Below are 19,657 nucleotides of genomic sequence, written 5' to 3'. Positions count from 1 at the left end.
ATATGTAGGAAACTTGGAAACTATCACTCTGTCCTCACTATTAAAAAAAAAAAAAGTTGGACAAGTTGAAAATCAGTAAGTTTCTTGGATCCATCAAAGAATTGAGGTTGCAGGGCAAATTGAAACCCCCAAATCCAGATAGACAGACTGGTCTACCCCTGTGATCTGCTTACCTGGAACAGAAACTGCTGGACGCCATAAGTGGTAAGACTGCTTACTTCACTAGTAAATGTGATGAATTTCCAAAGGCAGAGTGTAGACTAGTCTAGTGTAAGAGTTTGGAACATCTAGGGCCAAAAACATAGGTGGAGTCTACATAATTTCTCAATCTTTTCCTCCAGAAACCACAGGGTGGGGGGTAGGGGAGAATAAAACAGCCAAAACAGAACATCCAAGAACCATGAGACAATATCAAAAGGTGTAAAGGAAGTGAAATTGGATGAACAGAAAGAACTAAAGACAAAAAGGAACAGAAATAGTTGAGATAATAATGACTGAGAGCTTTCCCAAACTAAGGACAGACTGAGGAAGTTTAGAGAACATGACATAATAAAAACCAAATAAACACACCTAGGGATATCACATCCAGACTTCAAAGAATCAAACAAAGGGAAAAATCTTAAAGAAAGCCAGAGGGTGAGAAAACATCACATCATATCCGTATTGGAACAAAGATAAGAAACCACATAAGTAAGGATGAGTTGAGTGACGTGTCTAAAGTATTGAAAGGAAAAAAAAGAAAGAAACTACAAACCTAGAATTTCCCTTCAAAAAATATGGACAAATGACTGTCTCAAGCAAATGAGAACTGTGGAAATCCATTGCCAGTTTGCACAGCAAGGCATATTAAAACAAGCCCATTAGGCAAAAGGTAGGTGAAAAGGTCTGAAGATAAATCTACCCAGAGAAAAGAGGATGGTCAGAGGAAGCATAAGTGAAGCTAAATTAAAATATGTACTCTTTCTTATTCTTGAATGATCCAAAAGATAACTGTTTAAAGTAATAACACTGACAATGTAGTGAGTGAATATAGGATATGGATAAATTAATTGAATGCTAGCAATATCACAAGGGATGGGAGAAAGGATGGGAATACTTGGTTACAAAGTCTTTCACTATTCACAAAGGGAAATCGTGGCATTTGAGAGTACACTTAAATTATTTTTAGGTGTTATTGTAAACTATAAGGCAATCATTAAATAAAAAAAATAATTATAATCGTTATGCTAAAAGAAGAGATAAAATAGAGCTGCAAAAAGTGCTCAATTGAAACATAGGAAGTCAAAATAAAAGGAGATAAAAAAATAAATAGCAAATATAAACAAAAGTTACTAAGATGTTAGATTTAAATCTAACTATATCAATAATGTGAAATTTGAATGGTATAAATATTCAATTAAAAGATAAGGAATATTGGATTGGATTTTTTTAAAATGTGTGTTGTCTGCAAGAAAGTAATTTTATAAATATATGTATTAATATCTTTATTTTTAAATGTAACTTTTAGGTTAAAAGTAAAGGTATGGAGGGGTGCCTGGGTGGCTCAGTTGGTTAAGCATCTAACGCTTGATTTCAGCTCAGGTCATCATCTCATTGTTCATGGGATTGAGCCTTGCATCCAGCTCTGTGCTGACATTGTGGAGCCTGCTTGCGATTCTCTCTTCCTCTCCTCTGACCCTTCCCCCCTCTCTCTCTCTCACTGTTAAAATAAAATATTTTTTTTAAAATAAAAGTATGGAGAAAGATATATCATAAAAAACCCAATCAAAACAACACTGGGATGGCTGCATTCATTTGAAGAACAGTTAAAAACAAGATTATCAGAGATAAAGGAAAACAAGATTTTAAAAAAGAAGGGCATCGAAAGAAGTCATAACAATTCTAAATGTGTAAGCACCTAACAACAGAGCATCAAAATACATGAGGCAAAAATCTAGTAGAACTGAAGGAAAAATAGACAAATCTGCTGTTATACTGGGAGACTTCAACAACTCTCTGTCAGAAATTGATAGTTTAAGTAGGCAAAAAATTAGTAAGGAAATGGATGAACTGAACAGCAATCAAATTGATCTAACTGATAATCATGTAATACTTCATCTAACAATAGCAGAATTCATGTTCTTCTCAAGCACAGATGCAATATTCACCAATAGATTACATTTGAGCCATAAAACATACTTTATTAATTTAAAGGGATAGAGATTATGCAAAGTATATTCTCAGATCATTGTAATATATCATATTAATGCATTAAAAATGGAAGAACATATGATCACATTAGAAGATGCAGAAAAAGCATTTAAAAATTTTATTACTCAGTCATGATATAAACCAGCCCTGCAAGAAACTTTAAGGGGGACTCTTTGAGTGGAGAAAAAACAACAAAACAAAAAAAGATCCAAAGCAGCAAAGACTAGAAAGGACCAAAGAATATCACCAGAAACACCAACTCTACAGGCAACACAATGGCACTAAATTTATATCTTTCAATAATCACTCTAACTGTAAATTGACTAAATGCTCCAATCAAAGGACATAGGGTGTCAGAATAGATAAAAAAAAAAAAAACATAACCTACCTATATACTGCCTAAAAGAAACTCTTTTTATATCTAAAGACACTACAGATTGAAAGTAAGGGGATGGAGACCCATCTATCATGTTATGTATGTCAAAAGAAAGCTGGAGTAGCCACACTTATATCAGACAAACTAGATTTTAAAACAGACTATAACAAGAGATGACGAAGGGCATTATATCATAATTAACATGTCTATCCACCAAGAACATCTAACAATTGTAAATATTTATGCCCCCAACATGAAACACCCAAATAATAAGTCAATCACAAACATAAACTCATTGATAATAATACAATAATAGTAGGGGACTTTTACAGTCCATTTACAACAATGGCCAAATCTTCTAAGCAGAAAATCAACAAAGAAATAATGGCTTTGAATGACACACTGGACCAGTGGACTTAACAGATATACTCAGAACATTTCATCCTAAAGCAGCAGAATACATATTCTCAAGTGCACATGAAACATTCTCCAGAATAGATCACATACTGGGTCACAAATCAGCCCTCAACAAGTACAAAAAGGTTGATATCATACCATGAGTATTTTCAGACCACAACACTATGAAACTTGAAATCAACCACAAGAAAAAATTTGGAAGGACCACAAATAATTTGGAGATTAAAGAACATCATAGTAAAGAATGAATGCGTTAACCAAGAAATTAAAGAGTAAATAAAAAATACATGGAAGTCAATGAAAATGATAACATGACAGCCCAAAACCTCTGGGATGCAACGAAGGTGGTCATAAGAGGGAAGTATATAGCAATCCAGGCCTTCCTAAAGAAGGAAGAAATGTCTCAAATATACAATCTAACCTTACACCTAAAAAAGCTGGAAAAAGAACAGCAAATAAAGCCAAAAAGCAGCAGAAGATGGGAAATAATAAAGATTAGAACAGCAAACAATGATATTGAATTAAAAAAAAAAAGCAATGGATCAATGAAACTAGGAGCTGGTTCTTTGAAAGAATTAACAAAATTGATAAACCCCTAGCCAGATTTATCCAAAAGAAAAAGTATATGATCCAAATAAATAAAATCAGAAATGAAAGAGTAGAGATCACAACCAACACTGCAGAAATACAAACAATAATAAGAAAATATTATGAGCAATCATATGCCAATGAATTGGGCAGTTTGGAACAAATGGATAAATTCCTAGAAATATATAAACTACCAAAACTGAAACAGGAAGAAATAGAAAATTTGAACAGACTCCTAACCAATAAAGACATTGAATCAGTAATCACAAATCTTCCAACAGAGTCCAGGGCTGGTTGACTTCCCAGGGAATTCTACCAATTATATAGTTGGTTGAATGTCCGACTTTGGCTCTGGTCATGATCTTGAGGTTCATGGGTTCAAGCCCCTCATTGGGCTCTGTGCTGACAGCTCCAAGCCTGGAGCCTGCTTTGGATTCTGTGTTTCCCTCTCTCTTGGAAGTCCTATCTAGTACAAAAAGACAGGGAAAAAAAAGCACATAGCTACAAAAGAAGAAACAAACCTGGTTTTATTTGCAAATGACATGATTGTCCTTACAGAAAACGTCAAAAAATATAGAAAACCTAGCAAGCAAGTATAATATGGTCATATGCATATGAGGTCAGTATACAAAAGTCAATTGCTTTTTTTAATGTTCTCAGAACAATTGGAATATGAAATTTAAAAAACAGTTTATAGTAAAATGAAAAAATTGAATTCTTAGGTATAAATCTAACATAAAATGTATAGGATCTGTACACAGAAAACTACGAATAATGGGTCTCCTGGGTGGCTCAATTGGTTAAGCATTTGACTCTTTTTATTTAGGCTCAGATCATGATCTCAGTTTGTGAGATCAAGTCCTGCGTTGGGCTCTGTCCTGATGGTACACATGGAGCCTGCTTGGGTTTCTCTCCCCCACTTTCTCTGCCCCTTCTCCATGCATTCACTCTCTCTCAAAATAAAAAAAAAAAAGAATAATAAGCATTAAAAAAAAGAAAGCTACAAATATTGATGAAAAAAATTAAAGAACATTTATGTAAATGACATTATGTAAATGGAGAGATTTTCTATATGCATAGATTGAGAGACTCAACATTTTGAAGATGTGAAACTTCTTGATATTAGAGATTCAATACAATACCAGTCAAAATCCTAGCAAGCTTTCTTTTATAGATGTCAACAAACTGATTTGAAAATTTATATGGAAAGACAAAGAATGTAGAATTCCCAACAGTGTTTAAAACAAACAAACAAAAAATTTGGAGGGCTCACTCTAATTTTGAAACAATAAAAATTAAGAATAATCATGACAGAGTGTTACTGGTTAATTAACAGACATACAGATCAGTAGAACAGAATAAAGAACCCAGAAACAGGTCCATACAAATGTAGGTAACCAAGTGTTGACAGATACAAAGCCTCAATGGAGAAAGTTGAATCTTTTAAACGAAAGATCCTAGAGCAATTGGATGTGAACATGCAAAAATTGAGCTAAAACATAAACCTTACATCTTTCAAAATAATTCTTTCAAAGTGGATTATAGGTCTAACATAGGTTCTAGAAGAAAACATAGGGAAAAACTTGAGTGACCTTGGGTACCGGGGTCAATTTTTAGATACTACACTAAAACTACAACCTATGAAAGAAAAATTTGAGAAGTTGGACTTTATTCCAGACTTGCTCTATGAAAGACACTTGGAGAAATATTTGTAAATGACACATCTAATAAAGGACTTGTATCCAGAATATACAAATATTTCTTAAAACTTAACAACAGGACATGAAAATTCAATTTTTAAAAATGAGCAAAAGATCTCAATAAATATTTCACCAGATAAACAGATGACAAGTAATCATATTACGAGTTGCCCAACACCATCAGGGAAATGTAAAGTAAAACAATACTGAGATAATTATACAATTCTTAGAATGGTTAGAATTCAAAAATTGGAAAAACCAATTGCTGGTGAGGATGTGGAGCAGCAGGAACATTTATTCGTTGCTGGTGGGGATACAAAATGGCACAGCCACTTTGGAAGACAGTTGGGGAGTTTCTTACAAACCCCACATAGTCTTACGATACAATTCAGCAGTCTTACTACTAGGTGTTTATCCAACTGATTTGAAATAATCGAATCCACACAAAACACTGCACACAAATGTTTACAGTAAGTCTACTTATGATCACCAAAAAAAAAAAAAAAAAAAAAGAGGAAGCAGCCAAGATATTCTTCATAAAGTGAGTGAATAAAAAAAACTGTAATACATACATATAATTGAATATTATTAGTGTTAAAAAGGAATGAACCATCAATTCAGACAATGACATGGATGAATCTTAAATAAATACTAAGTGAAAGAAGCTAGTGTAAAAATGCTGCATATTGTATGTTTCCATTTATAAGGCAAAATGATGTGGAAGGAAAGTCATCACTGGTTGCTAGGAGTTTGCAGAAGGGGTAGTTTTTGAAGAGTTGAAATTCTGCATTTTTCAAGAGCTATGAAACTATTCTGTATAATACAAAGTGGTATATTACGCATTTGTCAAAATCCACCAAACTCTATAGCACAAAGTGTGAGCCTTAATATAAGCAATTTTGAAAAATTCTGACATTTGGGGATCCCATAATGAAATTCAGACTGTGACAAAATATTCCAACTGTATTATAATTGTATGACATCACCTCATTGAAGAGGGGAAAATAAGTGTTAACCCAAATAACTCTCGAAATCCACAGAGACCATAAGACTAAAGACAACAGGAGCTGTACATAGGCACTGCCCTCTAGTTAGCAAAGTTGTTTCTTCCTGGTGTGTGAGTTAACAACTCTGGAACCACTGCAGTTGTATTTTGGGATCTAATAAATCAGTAAGTGGATGGAAGATGGTGGGAGCCAAGTTTCTCACTGTTGGAGTCATATGCTAAATATAAGCAAGGAGCAAAAGCTGGAATGAGTCATGTGATACTGGCTTACAGTTGGCAACATTAGTGTCAATGGTTAGTATAATATAGATACAGATGGACAAGTATAGAAATAGTTATAAGTACGTGTACTTATACATGGGTTAATACATACACACACAATCTCAAATCTAAGAGATCCTAGAAATAACACTCAAGTACCAAGGAGCCCACCTATTGCCCAGATCTTGGTTTCTAATACTGCTCCAATAAAAGAAATCAGGGCTTCTTGGATAAATGGCTTATTATAATACTGGAACAAGAAAGATACAAGATGACCCTGGAGGTAGTGTTAAAAATTAAGAAAGTATTCAGAAAAATAAGCTATTGAGAAAATGTCAAAAGGACACAGATGCTGGCAGAAAGAAATCCAATGGCCAACATTGGAATAATTTGAGCAGCGAAATATATATAGTATTGGATTATAATAAAAAAATATAAAATAAATATGCCCAAGTTCATGCTGCAGAAATGACTGAATAAATAAATGGGAAAATAAGTAGATTTCTCAGGTAAAATAATTCCAAATAATTTATATTGGTATTTCCCCTCATGGAGGTGGCATAACTTTTCATTTCTAAGTATGGGCTATACACATTGACCTCCTAAGAATACAGTATGAAAAGCTAGTGAGAGGGATTTTATAAGTGGAATGACTTAATACCTCAACCAGCTAATGATGGTTAGCATCAATTGTGATAACTCATGTTCATAAAATGTATCTGTCATATAATGTCATAAAAATAGCACTTTACCTCTGTGGTCTTCCTCCCAAAAACTCCTAACTCCTGTCTAATCATGAGAAAATACCAGACAAGTCCCAGTTAGAGGACATCCTACAAATACCTGGCCAGCACTTCTTAAAATACTTGAGCTAATCAAAATCAAGGCAAGTCAGAAAAACTGTCATAACTGAGAGGAGCCCAAGGAGACATAATGATGAAATGTGATATGGTATCCTGAATGAGATCCTGAAACAGAAAACGAACATTAAGTAAAAACTAAGGAAATATGAATACAGTATGGACCTTAGTTAATAATGTATCGATACAGGTTCATTAGTTGTGTGATATACATCATACTAATATAAGATCTTAACAACATCAAGCTCGATATAAGGTATATCTAAATTCTATAAATTATTTCTGTAACTTTTCTCTGAATCTAAAAGTTTTCTAAAATAAAAGAGCATATTATCAAAGCAACGATAAACAACTGGTGTCACCTCTGAAAAAGCTATCTGGTTTATGTTTGTCTCGAAAGTACAGGACACAAATAATGCACAGCCTCTGATCTGAAATTCTCTTTCTAAAATTAACTGATAACTAGTCATAGTAATTATAAAGGCATAATTTTGTGATTTTTTTCCATTGAGATTTTTACTGGAATAAAGCCTGGGGAGCAAATAAACACTCTTTTATTCAATAATAAATACTGAGAGTTTCTGGGACTTTTATCTCTTCAGAATAGAAGCATCATTACCACTTCAAATTGATAATAGTTTCCCATTTTTCTCTCTCCTTTTTTCCCAAGGATTTATTCATGGTGCAACTAGTGTTACATTCTCTTCTTTAGGCACACTGAGGAGCTCTTTCCATTACAGTATATCAAGTATGTAGTTCAATGCTCAATAAATTTGTTCAAGTATAGCTTGTAATAAAGGGAAAGTAGAATGAATTTTATTAACCATCAGATATGTATTTTTTCTAAGAAATCTGGAGTAGAGAGCCAATTTGGAAGGCACACATAAATCTTATAAATGTATTGGTGGAGAACCAGTGAGCAATGCTATCAAACACTGTATTTCTTATAATTTGATGATCTTTAAGTAGATGGGTGTGCAGAGTGTCTGGAATGATATCCTGAATATTATTCTCACAGTTCTTAATATCATTCTCAAGGCTATTCACATATGGAGTCGTTAGAAAACATTATAAAATTGTTTAATATCTCTCATTTAATATTAGAGATTGTCTTTAGAATTTCAACATTTCACTGAACTCTACATATTTTAGTAAAATAAAAAAAGCAATCTTTAGTATAATCAAAATGTCCTGATTAATTACCAGTGATTGATAAAAGCCCTGGCTTAGCTTGATTAAATATAACTATTAATAAAGAATAGAACAATGAACTCAGGACTAATGTGTTCTGATACTGCACTGTAGATATGTCAGAAACAGCTTGAAGGCCACATTTCTACCAACAGTCATAGGGAGGAAAGACTTTTAAATAAAAGCACAATTGAACTGCAGAAAATGTTTGAATACGAATAATTATCTGGAGTGCTTTTTGCTAAGATATTCCAGTAGATTATTGTACTATGCTAAGATCCACCAGTCATTTTTAAAATAATTGTAAGCATTTCAATAAAATTTAATGCTGCAAATATTTTTGAGCATCAGAATAATCTATAATTGTTGCCCTTGCTGGGTTAGGCATGTGTTAGGCTATACATATATTTTCTGTGTGTGTGTGTGTGTGTGTGTGTGTGTGTGTGTGTGTGTGTGTATGTAAATCTGTAATTAAATTTATCTTAAGTAGAAAAGCAAACAATGATGTTGTGCCTCTGTTCATGCAATCTGCAAATTATTAAGTGCCAGGCATCATTCTAGGTTCTTGGAATACATCAATGAATAGAACAGACAAAAATCTCCATCTAGGTTCCCCATGAAATTTATATTCGAGTAGTAATTTGTAAGAATAAAGGAGCAGTGGGGGGGGGTGGAATACTACAAATGATGTATCTCATAAATAAGTACTTCATATTGTATATTAGAAGATGATAAGAGCTGTCAGAAGATTTTTAAAAAGAGGGGCAGGATAAGGGAGACCTGAAATGTAAGGGAGTGGGAGAATGGGTTAACATTTTTAACTTTTTTTTTCCTAGTGAGTGTCATTAAATTTAAACAAATATCTGAAGAAAAGAAGAAAACTAGCAATATGGATATCTGATATAGAGGAGTCCTGGACAGTAGGAACAGCCAGTACCATGGCACTGTCAAAACACTGCTATGTGCTCCAGGACGAGTAGAGAAGCGAGTAAAGTTTTAGCAGAGTGAGCAAGGTGGAATATATTAGGATATCATTCTAGGTTGAAAGTAATAGAGGTCATGCATGACTTTAGAGGGGATTTATCTATCTATCTATCTATCTATCTATCTGTCTGTCTGTCAGTCAGTCAGTCAGTCAAAAGGTCTCACATGTTTATTACTGAACCAACCTACTGGTGCAAAAGCATCATAACAGAGAAAAGCCATTTCCCTGATAAAACAGATCTACTGGTCAGGCAGTAGGGAGGCAATGCAATACGAACACAGGACTTTCAGGCCGCATAAATGTGTGCCATCTCATGTGTGGTCCCTTACAGCCCCAGCGTCGTTGTTCTCCAATGCTGCCTCTTGGAGTTGTATCTGATTTTATTACCAGTGTTCATCCAAATCCACTGGGGAATGGGACGATTCTGCTTTTGTTTCTTGGCCAGGAATCACTGGATCTTGGAAGTCTTGTGAGAAGACCTGGCAAGAAACAGTCAGCAGCACACACCGCAATGGCAGAGAAGAGGAGCGATTTTAGAGGGAATTTAAAGAAGTTTGCATTTTACTCTGATTTAAATGGGAAAACATGGAAGTGTTCAGAGCAAAGGAATGACAGTTCACATGGAATGTCACTCCATCCTAACAGCAAGCAAAAACCTGAACAAACTGGCAAATCAACAACTTATCTTAGTTCTGTCAGGGATGTGAGGTCACAAGGCAAACTACTACCCCCCCAAATTGGAGTTACAGGGCAGATGAACACAGAGCAGCACAACTGAACAGAACAGAAACGTTCAAGCTGAAAGCTCTACAGGAGCTAGTACTGGCGGGAAAATCTAGACTATAACTGACAAATTTCTAGAGAGTCAGTGTAGACAAGTCTGAGGATAAAAACGGCAGGATGGCAGTCTTAGGGAGTAGGGAGGCAAACTTACATGAATTTTAGCTCCAGTAGCTCTACTAGGTATTCACAGGGAATATGGGAGAAAAAAAGTCCCTTCAGCCTTCTAACAGGGGGAGGCGAAAATAACCATTTTGAAATACATCAGAGCATTCTGGTCTCAAGAGAAACTAATTTATCAGACCCTAACCTATTGTAGTTTTATCAGAACTTAATCTACTGAGGGGAAGGAAAATATCCAACTCCAGCCCCTCTAGCCATCCTGTCCCACTTAAAGCGAGTAGGGGACAGAGAAACACTTGTGAAGTTTACAACTCCGGGGCTGAGGCTTACTAACAGACTGAAACACAATCCAGGACTGTAGAACAGACTATAGAACTCCTCCCCATACCTTACTATTACATTATTAAAGGCCTATTTATCATGTACCTTTTCCCCAGTACATCATTTCTGGCCCTCAACAACAAATTCCAATGCCTATGAAAATGCAAAACAAAACAAAACAAAACAACAGCAACAACAAAAGCCACTCAGAAATGGCATGAATGCTAGCCTCACCAGACCAGAAATTTAAAACCATGGTGATTAATACTAAGGTCTAAAAGTAGACAGCATGTAAGAACTGCTGGGTAATGTAAGCATAAAGATGGAATTCTAATTAAAAATCAAAAAGAAATGCTAGGCATAAAAACATTCTGACAGGTATGAACACATGTGATGGGCTCGTCAATAGACTGGACATGGCTGAGGAAAGGATCTCTGAGCTCGAAAATACGCCAAAAGAAACTTCCAAAACTGAAAACGAAAGAGAAAGAAACAAGACTGGGGGAAAAACAAAAGCAAAAACAAACCATGGCAGAATATCCAGGAACTGTGGGGCAACTACAAAAGATATAACACATAGATAATGAGAATACCAGAAGAAGAAGAGAGAAAGAAATAGAAGAAATATTTGAAGCAATAATGGCTGAGCATTTCCCCCAAATTAACGCCATGCACTAAGCCACAAATCTAGAAATCTCAGAGAATACCAAGCAGGACAAATAGCAAAATTAAACTACACACCTAGGCCTGTTGTATTCAAACTGTGGGAAATGAAAGAACAGAAGAAATCTTGAAAGAAACCAGGGTATGTGTGGGGAGGGCACCTTATATACAGAGAGGAGCAAATATAAAAATTATACCTGACTTCTCAGAAAAGGAATAGGAAGAAAGGTTTAGATGAGGTCAGAATTTTAATTTCAGGTTTATTAGGTTTAATATGTCTGTTAAACTCCAAACGGAGATGTTAAATAGCACAAATAGCTATCTGTAGATTAGGAGAGAGGTCTGGGCTTGAAATATGCATTTAGGCATCAATGTCATGTGGACATTAAAGCCATTAGAGTGGATGAGATCACCAAGGTAGTGTTAATAAAAAAAAAAAAAAAGAAAGCTGATCTCTGGGGCAATCCAACATGAAGAGTTCTTAGTAAAGATAAGCAGCTAAGGAGTGTAAAGAGTGACCTATGAAGCAGAAAGAAAATCAAGAGGCTTCCTGTATTAAAAACAATTTAAATAGAGTTTACAGGGAAGAGAGGCACAGTTGCTAACATGTGGCTAATAAGGTAATTAAGGTAGGAACTGAGAATTGACCATTGGATTTAACAAGATGAAAGTTATTGCTGATCTCATGGAGAGAAGTTTGATGGAACGATGCAGAATAATTCTAACTGGATTGAGACTAAAAGAGAAATATATATATATATATTTATATATATGGAGAGAATATATATATACTTTATACATATATATAAAAGAGAAATATATATATATATATATATATATATATATATATATATGTATATGGAGAGAGAGAGAGTATAAATAATTTACCCAAGGAATTTTGCTGCCAAGGAGAACAAAGTACTTTAGTGGTAACTGATGGGTAAGTAGAGTCAGGATTTTTTTTTTAATGTGGGATAAATATTAGCATTCTAAGAAAAGGTAAAAAAATTGATAATATGGGAGATTACGGAAATGATGGTCAGAGGAGATATATGTAAATTAACCCAGCTGTTCTAAGACCTACATCTAAACCCTCCATCGCTTAACACATTAGGAGTTTGTTACTCACTCAAAAGTTTCATGAGGGGGGGGGGGGCGCCTGGGTGGCTTAGTCGGTTAAGCGTCCTACTTCAGCTCAGGTCACGATCTCGCGGTCTGCGAGTTCGAGCCCCGCGTCGGGCTCTGGGCTGACAGCTCAGAGCCTGGAGCCTACTTCCGATTCTGTGTCTCCCTCTCTCTCTCTGCCCCTCCCCCGTTCATGCTCTGTCTCTCTCTGTCTCAAAAATAAAAATAAATTTTAAAAAAAATTAAAAAAAAAAAGTTTCATGAGGGTCTCCAGTAGGTTGTTTTCTATGTAAAGTTTTCAAGGGACAAAGGCTTCTTCAATACTGAGCTTCAATCTGTCCCCTAAGACCTGAGAGTTCCTTTTTTGCCCCCTTGACTAGTTATTGGAAGGACAGCATGGAGAAGATACATTTTTTTTCTTAATCACTTGCCCAGAGTGACACATATTTCTTTCACTCACATACGATTAGTAAGAATAATATCCTTTATCTAGGTACAAGGGGAACTGAAAAGTGCAACCCCAGGATGAGTAAGTTTCTAATGATCAAAATTGTTTACTGTAGAAAGAAAGGATGTATCTTTTGTGATCTGTCAGCCCTCTGTCCCATAAGATGGAATCTAGTGTTGAAATGGAGGGATTGGCTTTACATAGGGGAAAGTTATCATCACAGAATAAAAATGGGAGACTTTGGGGGTACCTGGATGGCTCAGTTGGTTAAGCCTCCAACTTCGGCTCAAGTCATGATCTCACAATTTATGAGTTAGAGCCCCACATCGGGCTTTCTGCTGTCAGCACTTAACCCACTTCAGAGCCTGCTTTGGATCCTCTGTCACCCTCTCTCTTTCTGCCCCTTCCCTACTTGTTCTCTCTCTCCCTCTCTCTCTCTCTCTCAAAATCAATAAATAAACTTAAAAAAAGGAGACTGTGGTATATAGGTTTTCAGAAATGGGAAGTGAATGGACTAGACCATATCATATGATTGCCTGGTAAGATTAATGGCCCATTTGAATTTCATGTAAATTTATAATAAGAACAATTAACAAGGTTATATGTCCTATCAAGCCATATTCATCTATAGAGATGTATGTCAGGGAATCAGTGATGAGTTGAAATTAACTAGACTTAAGCAAATGTGATAAAACATAAAAGGTATAAAGGAACAAAGGGTATGTGCAAAGCATGATTGTAATGATTGGCCATAAAATTTTATTTCATTTTATTTTTTAAAAGTTTGTTTGTTTGTTTGTTTGTTTATAGAGCACAAGCAGGGGAGGGGAAGAGAGAGAGAGAGAGAGAGAGAGAATATCCCAAACTGGCTCTGTGTTGTCAGTGCAGAGCCCAACTCAGGGCTCTATCTCATGAACCATGAGATCATGACCTGAGCTGAAATCAAGAGTCAGATGCTTAACTGACTGAGCCACCTAGGTGCCCTTTGACCATAATTCTTTTTAAGTTTATTTATTTATTTATTTAGAGAGAGAGAGAGAGTAATTAAGCAGGGGAGAAACAGAGAGAGAGGGAGACAGAGAAAAACCCAAGCAGGCTCCACACCATCAGCACCGAGCCCAATGTGGGGCTCGAACTCAGGAGCCATGAGATCATGAATGGAGCTGAAACTAAGAGTTGGGCACTTAACCTACTGAGCCACCCAGGTGCCCCACTGACCATAAAATTTTAAACGGAAGAAAGAGGACATTAAGAGGATGAGGGACAGTGAAAAATTGATAGGATTAATGGATTGGAGGGTGGAAAATGTACATACAGAGCCCTAGGAAGGGAAAAAACAAAAACAAAAACAAAAACAAAAAAAGTAAAGCAAAACAAAACAGGAGGCAGTGGTCACAGAACGAGCTGTACAAAATTGATGTTTCAGAGAGAGTGCGATTATTAGTAACAGGTATATCTACAGAGTAAGTGGCTGAGGTAGGGTGGAGGACAAGATTATTGGATGCAGATAATTTTAAGGAAGTTGAGGCCAGATGGGTAGAGCATTATCTACAATTTAATTGAAATCACCAAGAGTTAGGATAGAGGTAATTGAAGAGGGACAGCTAGGAAATGACTCATGGAGAAATGAGTAGGAATGATCCAGCGTTTGAGAGATAACAGCTACAATTGCAGGATATGAGGTTATAAAATCGAATAGTATGAAATACAAAGCTTGGGGGTTTTAGTGGAATTGAAGGAAAATGCTCTGAAACATGAGAAGAAAACTCAAAGACATCTACCTCATTACCATTTCTAGCGGTACAAGGTCTATAAGAGGGAAAAATAATTTTATAGGCTACAGAAGAAAGCATACAGGGAAAAACTCATCATAATTTAGGAACTGGGGTCAAAAATTAATGACCTATATAGGAGGATTATATTTTTTCAAGATAAAGAAAGTTACAAAGAAGTTGTTTTAATTGAACCATGCTGTTATAAGAAACACAAAGGCAAAGACAATGGGATGTACATAATGTGTAATTGACCATAAACTGAACTGAATAGTCCCAAATCATCATAAGGCAGTGTCACTTACTTACTAGCCCTCCTCCCCATTTTCACCAGGAAAATAAAACTTCTTCCAAAATAGAACTTAAGCCATCCTTTTTTGGGGGGCGGGCGGGGAGCAGGGACTATGGGCTTATACAAAGGCTGAAAGTCAGTGATCAACTGACTTCCAAACTGGCATTGTGGCACAATTTTCTTTGCAACGTTTAATGTATTTCATTCTGATTGTGCATATCAAGGAAGGATTCTTGGAAGAGGAACACGTAAATTCCATTCTTTAACATGAAAAGTTTGTTTTGTTTCATTTTTTTAAGTTTTAACTTTTATTTAAATTCCAGTTAGTTAATATACAGTGTAATATTAGTTTCAGGACTACAGTGTAGTGATTCAACACTTCCATACAACACCTGGTACTTCTCACAAGTGTGCTCCTTAATCCCCATCACCTATCTAACCCGTCTCCCACCCACCTTTCCTCTGGTAACCATCAGTTTGTTCTCTATAGTTAAGGGTCTGTTTCTTGGTTTGTCTTTCTGTCTCTTTTTTAAACCTTTTTTCCTTTGTTCTGTTTCTTAAATTCCACATATGAGTGACATCATATGGTATTTGTCTTTCTCTGAGTTATTTCCCTTAGAATAATTTATTTCGCTTAGCTCCATCCATGTCATTGCAAATGGCAAGATGTTTTGTTTCATTTTTTGAGAATGGACAAAAAAATATTTTGACTGATATCTCCATATGTTAGGTGACAAATCAGAGCTATAATCCTCAAATAATTCCTAGCTTACAAGTAATTTGTCCCCACTCACTCTTGACTGAGAATGTCATTATTTTCTATATATGTCCACCTACATATATTTTTGGAGGAAGGAAAAGCTGTAATATTTCATTTCTCTTTTAAATAAAAAATTAAGTCAAATTATAACATACATGCCAAAAAGAATGCCACATCATAACTGAACAGTTTGAAGAGTGAATACATCCTTGTATCCACCATCTAGACAAACAAACCAAAAGATTATCAGCACCCTAGAAACTTTCCTTGAGTTCTATACCAGTCATTACTATTTCTCCTTAAAGGCAGACACTGTTTTGACTTCTTTCCCCAACATTAGACTTTTGAACTTTGTATAGAGTTATACAATACAAATAGGCATAATTCTAAGATGGCTCTCAAGATTCCCTCTCCCTGATATATATGACCTGTATATCCCCTCTTTCTGGGTATAGGAAGAACTTGTGAATATAATGGGACCTCCTTCCTGAGGTTAAGTTACTAATTAGTTGACTTTGAGTTATGTAAGTGAGAGATTAGCTTTGGTGAGCCTGACTTAACCAAGTGAGCCCTTCAGAGTAATGGGACCCTTCCTGAGAGAGTTTCAAAGCCATATATGTTCTCCTACTTGAAGAAATAACCTGTCATCTTATGAGAGTTTCAAAGCCATATATGTTCTCCTACTTGAAGAAATAACCTGTCATCTTGGACCTGAGAATAACTTCCAGGACCTAAGAGCACGCTGTGGCCAGCTACCAGCAAGAAAACATAGACCTCAATCCTGCAATTGCAAGGAACTGAATTCTGCTAACAGCTTCAATGAGTTTTGAAGAGGACCTCAAGCCTCAGATGAGACTGCAATGCCAACAGACACCTTGATCAAACCTAGTGAGACCATGAGCAGAGGAAATAGCTACTCATTCCTGGAATCCTGACCCATGGAAACCATGAGATAATTAACGTACATTATGTTAAGCCGCTAAATTTGTGCTAAATTGATACACAGCAATAGAAAACTAAAAAAAAAAAAAAAAGAATATTCCTTGTTGTTTCATGGAGTAATAGTTTATTCATTTTTAATTCTCTGTACTATGCCACTGTATGATATAAAAATATTTCAGATTATTCACTCTATTATTCCAAGCTTTTGGCCATTACAGATAGTTACATGATGAACATTCTTGCTGTGTTTTCTGTGCACATGCTCTATTGAGTAGGACTGGAATTGTGACTCTAGAGCATGTATCTGCTCAGCTCTAACAGACACAAACAGTTTTCCAAAACAGTTGTATCGGGGCGCCTGGGTGGCGCAGTCGGTTAAGCGTCCGACTTAACCAGGTCACGATCTCGCGGTCTGTGAGTTCGAGCCCCGCGTCAGGCTCTGGGCTGATGGCTAGGAGCCTGGAGCCTGTTTCCGATTCTGTGTCCCCCTCTCTCTCTGCCCCTCACCCGTTCATGCTCTGTCTCTCTCTGTCCCAAAAATAAATAAAAAACGTTGAAAAAAAAAAATTTTAAAAACAGTTGTATCAACTTAGAATCCCAAAAACAGAGTGAAAAGTTTCACTCCCTCCATATGCTTACCACTAATTGACATGGATCTTGTAATTTTGTTTGTTTGCTTGGTTTTTTAGAGTTTAAATATCCTGGTGGGTGTGCAGAAGGATCTGATAGCAATTGCTACTCCCCACATTGTGAACCATCTTCCCCTTAGTCTTCTGTTTGGGTCTGTGCACTGACTCGTAAATTGTATTCAAATCATGCTGCTGTTTTTAAGTGAGCTGGCTAGAAGTAAGGATTTGACTTATGTGGCAAAGGATGGGAAGATTATCCCTTTAAAATCAGCAGGCAGCTATAATTATAAATCTATGAAAAAGGCAACATGTTCCTTTAATCAGTTAGACTCCTTCTTTTTACTTCTGACCACTTCTCCAGAGGCGCTCCTGAGCCCCATGGTTCACCCTTAGTTTCAACTCCTACACAGTGTAAGCACAGCTGTTATGCACAGACATTACCAGAAATTTTAGCTCGTCTTAATATAAACTTACCAGAATTCCAGTAGTAAATGAAATAAAATTTTTGCTATTATATCCTTTGAACATTTTATCTTTTGTGACAGTTGATTCCAATAGAAAAAAAGTAGAAAAACCATGAACCCTAAAAGAATGTAGTATTCTAACCTTTATTTCATTAATAGTAGAATCACTATAATATATTAATAAAGTAATGCTTTCTCTCAGAAGAAAGACATATTCATTTTTAAAGATCTTTTTCCTGGATTGTTCTTATTTACCTTTTGATTGCAAGGGTATATCTAACATAAATTATGAGAAAGAATTATACAAACTGCATAATTTCCCTGATGTGCTCACTCTGGATCTTATCACCCTACATGTATGCCTTGTTTTAAGCAGATTCCATGTATAATAAATTCTATGATTTAAAATTTTTTTAATGTTTATTTATTTTTGAGACAGAGAGAGACAGAGTGTGAGTGGGGGAGGGGCAGAGAGAAAGGGAGACACAGAATCCAAAGCAGGCTCCAGGCTCTGAGCTGTCAGCACAAAGCCCGATGCAGGACTCGAACTTGTCAACCTCGAGATCATGACCTGAGCTAAAGTCAGATGCTCAACCGACTGAGCCACCCAGACGTCCCATAAATTCTCTGATTAAAAAAAAAAAAAAAAAGATTTACCTGGGAGTCCCTTACATAGTAAGCTGTCCAAAGTTTTAAAAATTATTACATTTTTATAATACTAATTAACACTTTTTTAGGCACACAGCTAGAGTATAAAGAAACATACACTTGTCATGTGCAAGTAGAAACAAATCAGAAGATTTTATTTCCATGAAGCATTTCAAGCCTATAAAAGAGTATAATATAGCATAATAAATAGCAGCACATCCATCATTCAAATTTACAAATGTTAACATTGTGTCATATTTGAGTCAGAAATATTTACCCAGTAAATAAAAATTACAGATGTTTATATACTCCTCTCCATCCCTAAGAGAGACCCTCTAGCCTGAACTAGTTGTATCTCATTCCTGTGATTTTTTAAAATCCCGGATGCAACTTCAAAGTCATCTATTTCATGATAATTACCTCAGATAATAATAATAATAATAATAATAATAATAATAATAGTAGTAATAATAATAATAAAACTAAAATTAATGGGGACGGGCAGGATGGAAGCTGAAATGACCTCCAGAAATCCCTGAGAATTGGTAAGTCACCTGACTGGAAGTCTGTCAGGGAGATAAACAAAGAAAAGCGGGATCTTCACCCAGCTCTACCATAAACCAACCAGCTGTGGGAAGACACAACACAAGTAGCCTGCCTGTTTGTGGAGCAGTTGTCCAGAAGTGCTTATTGTTTATTTATCTGTTTGGGTTTGGTGGGAGCACATTTGACACATAATGTTACATTGGTTTCAGGTATACAACTTGGTGATTTCACAAGTACAGCTACCATCTGTCCTGCTACATAGCTATTACAGTACCATTGGCTGTATTCCTTATGCTCTTTTTGTTCACATGACTCACTCACCCAGAACTGGAAGCCTCTACCTCCTTCTCCCCTTCACCCATTTTGCCAGGCTACTTATCCCCCTTCCCCATGACAACCATCAGTTTGTTCTCTGTATTTATAGGTCTGAATCTGCTTTCAGTTTGTTTATATGTTCGGGGTTTATATTTTGCTTTTTAAAAAGATTCCACTTATAAGTGGAATCATATCATATTTGTCTTTATCAGTCTGACTTGTTTCATTTCGCATAATATCCTACAGGTCCATCCA

General features: G+C 35.8%; 1 pseudogene; it reads right to left on the bottom strand.

Moving 5' to 3' along the window:
* Positions 1-9,899: 9,899 nt before the first annotated feature.
* Positions 9,900-19,449, bottom strand: LOC124514285 (60S ribosomal protein L39-like; annotated as a pseudogene).
* Positions 19,450-19,657: the final 208 nt, after the last annotated feature.

The sequence above is a fragment of the Lynx rufus genome, unplaced genomic scaffold, assembly GCF_022079265.1.
Source record: "Lynx rufus isolate CCGP_SWC_20201006 ecotype Redwood Valley unplaced genomic scaffold, mLynRuf1.p SCAF_2, whole genome shotgun sequence".
Lineage (NCBI taxonomy): Eukaryota > Metazoa > Chordata > Mammalia > Carnivora > Felidae > Lynx > Lynx rufus.
This window is presented reverse-complemented; position numbering and strand designations above follow the sequence as displayed.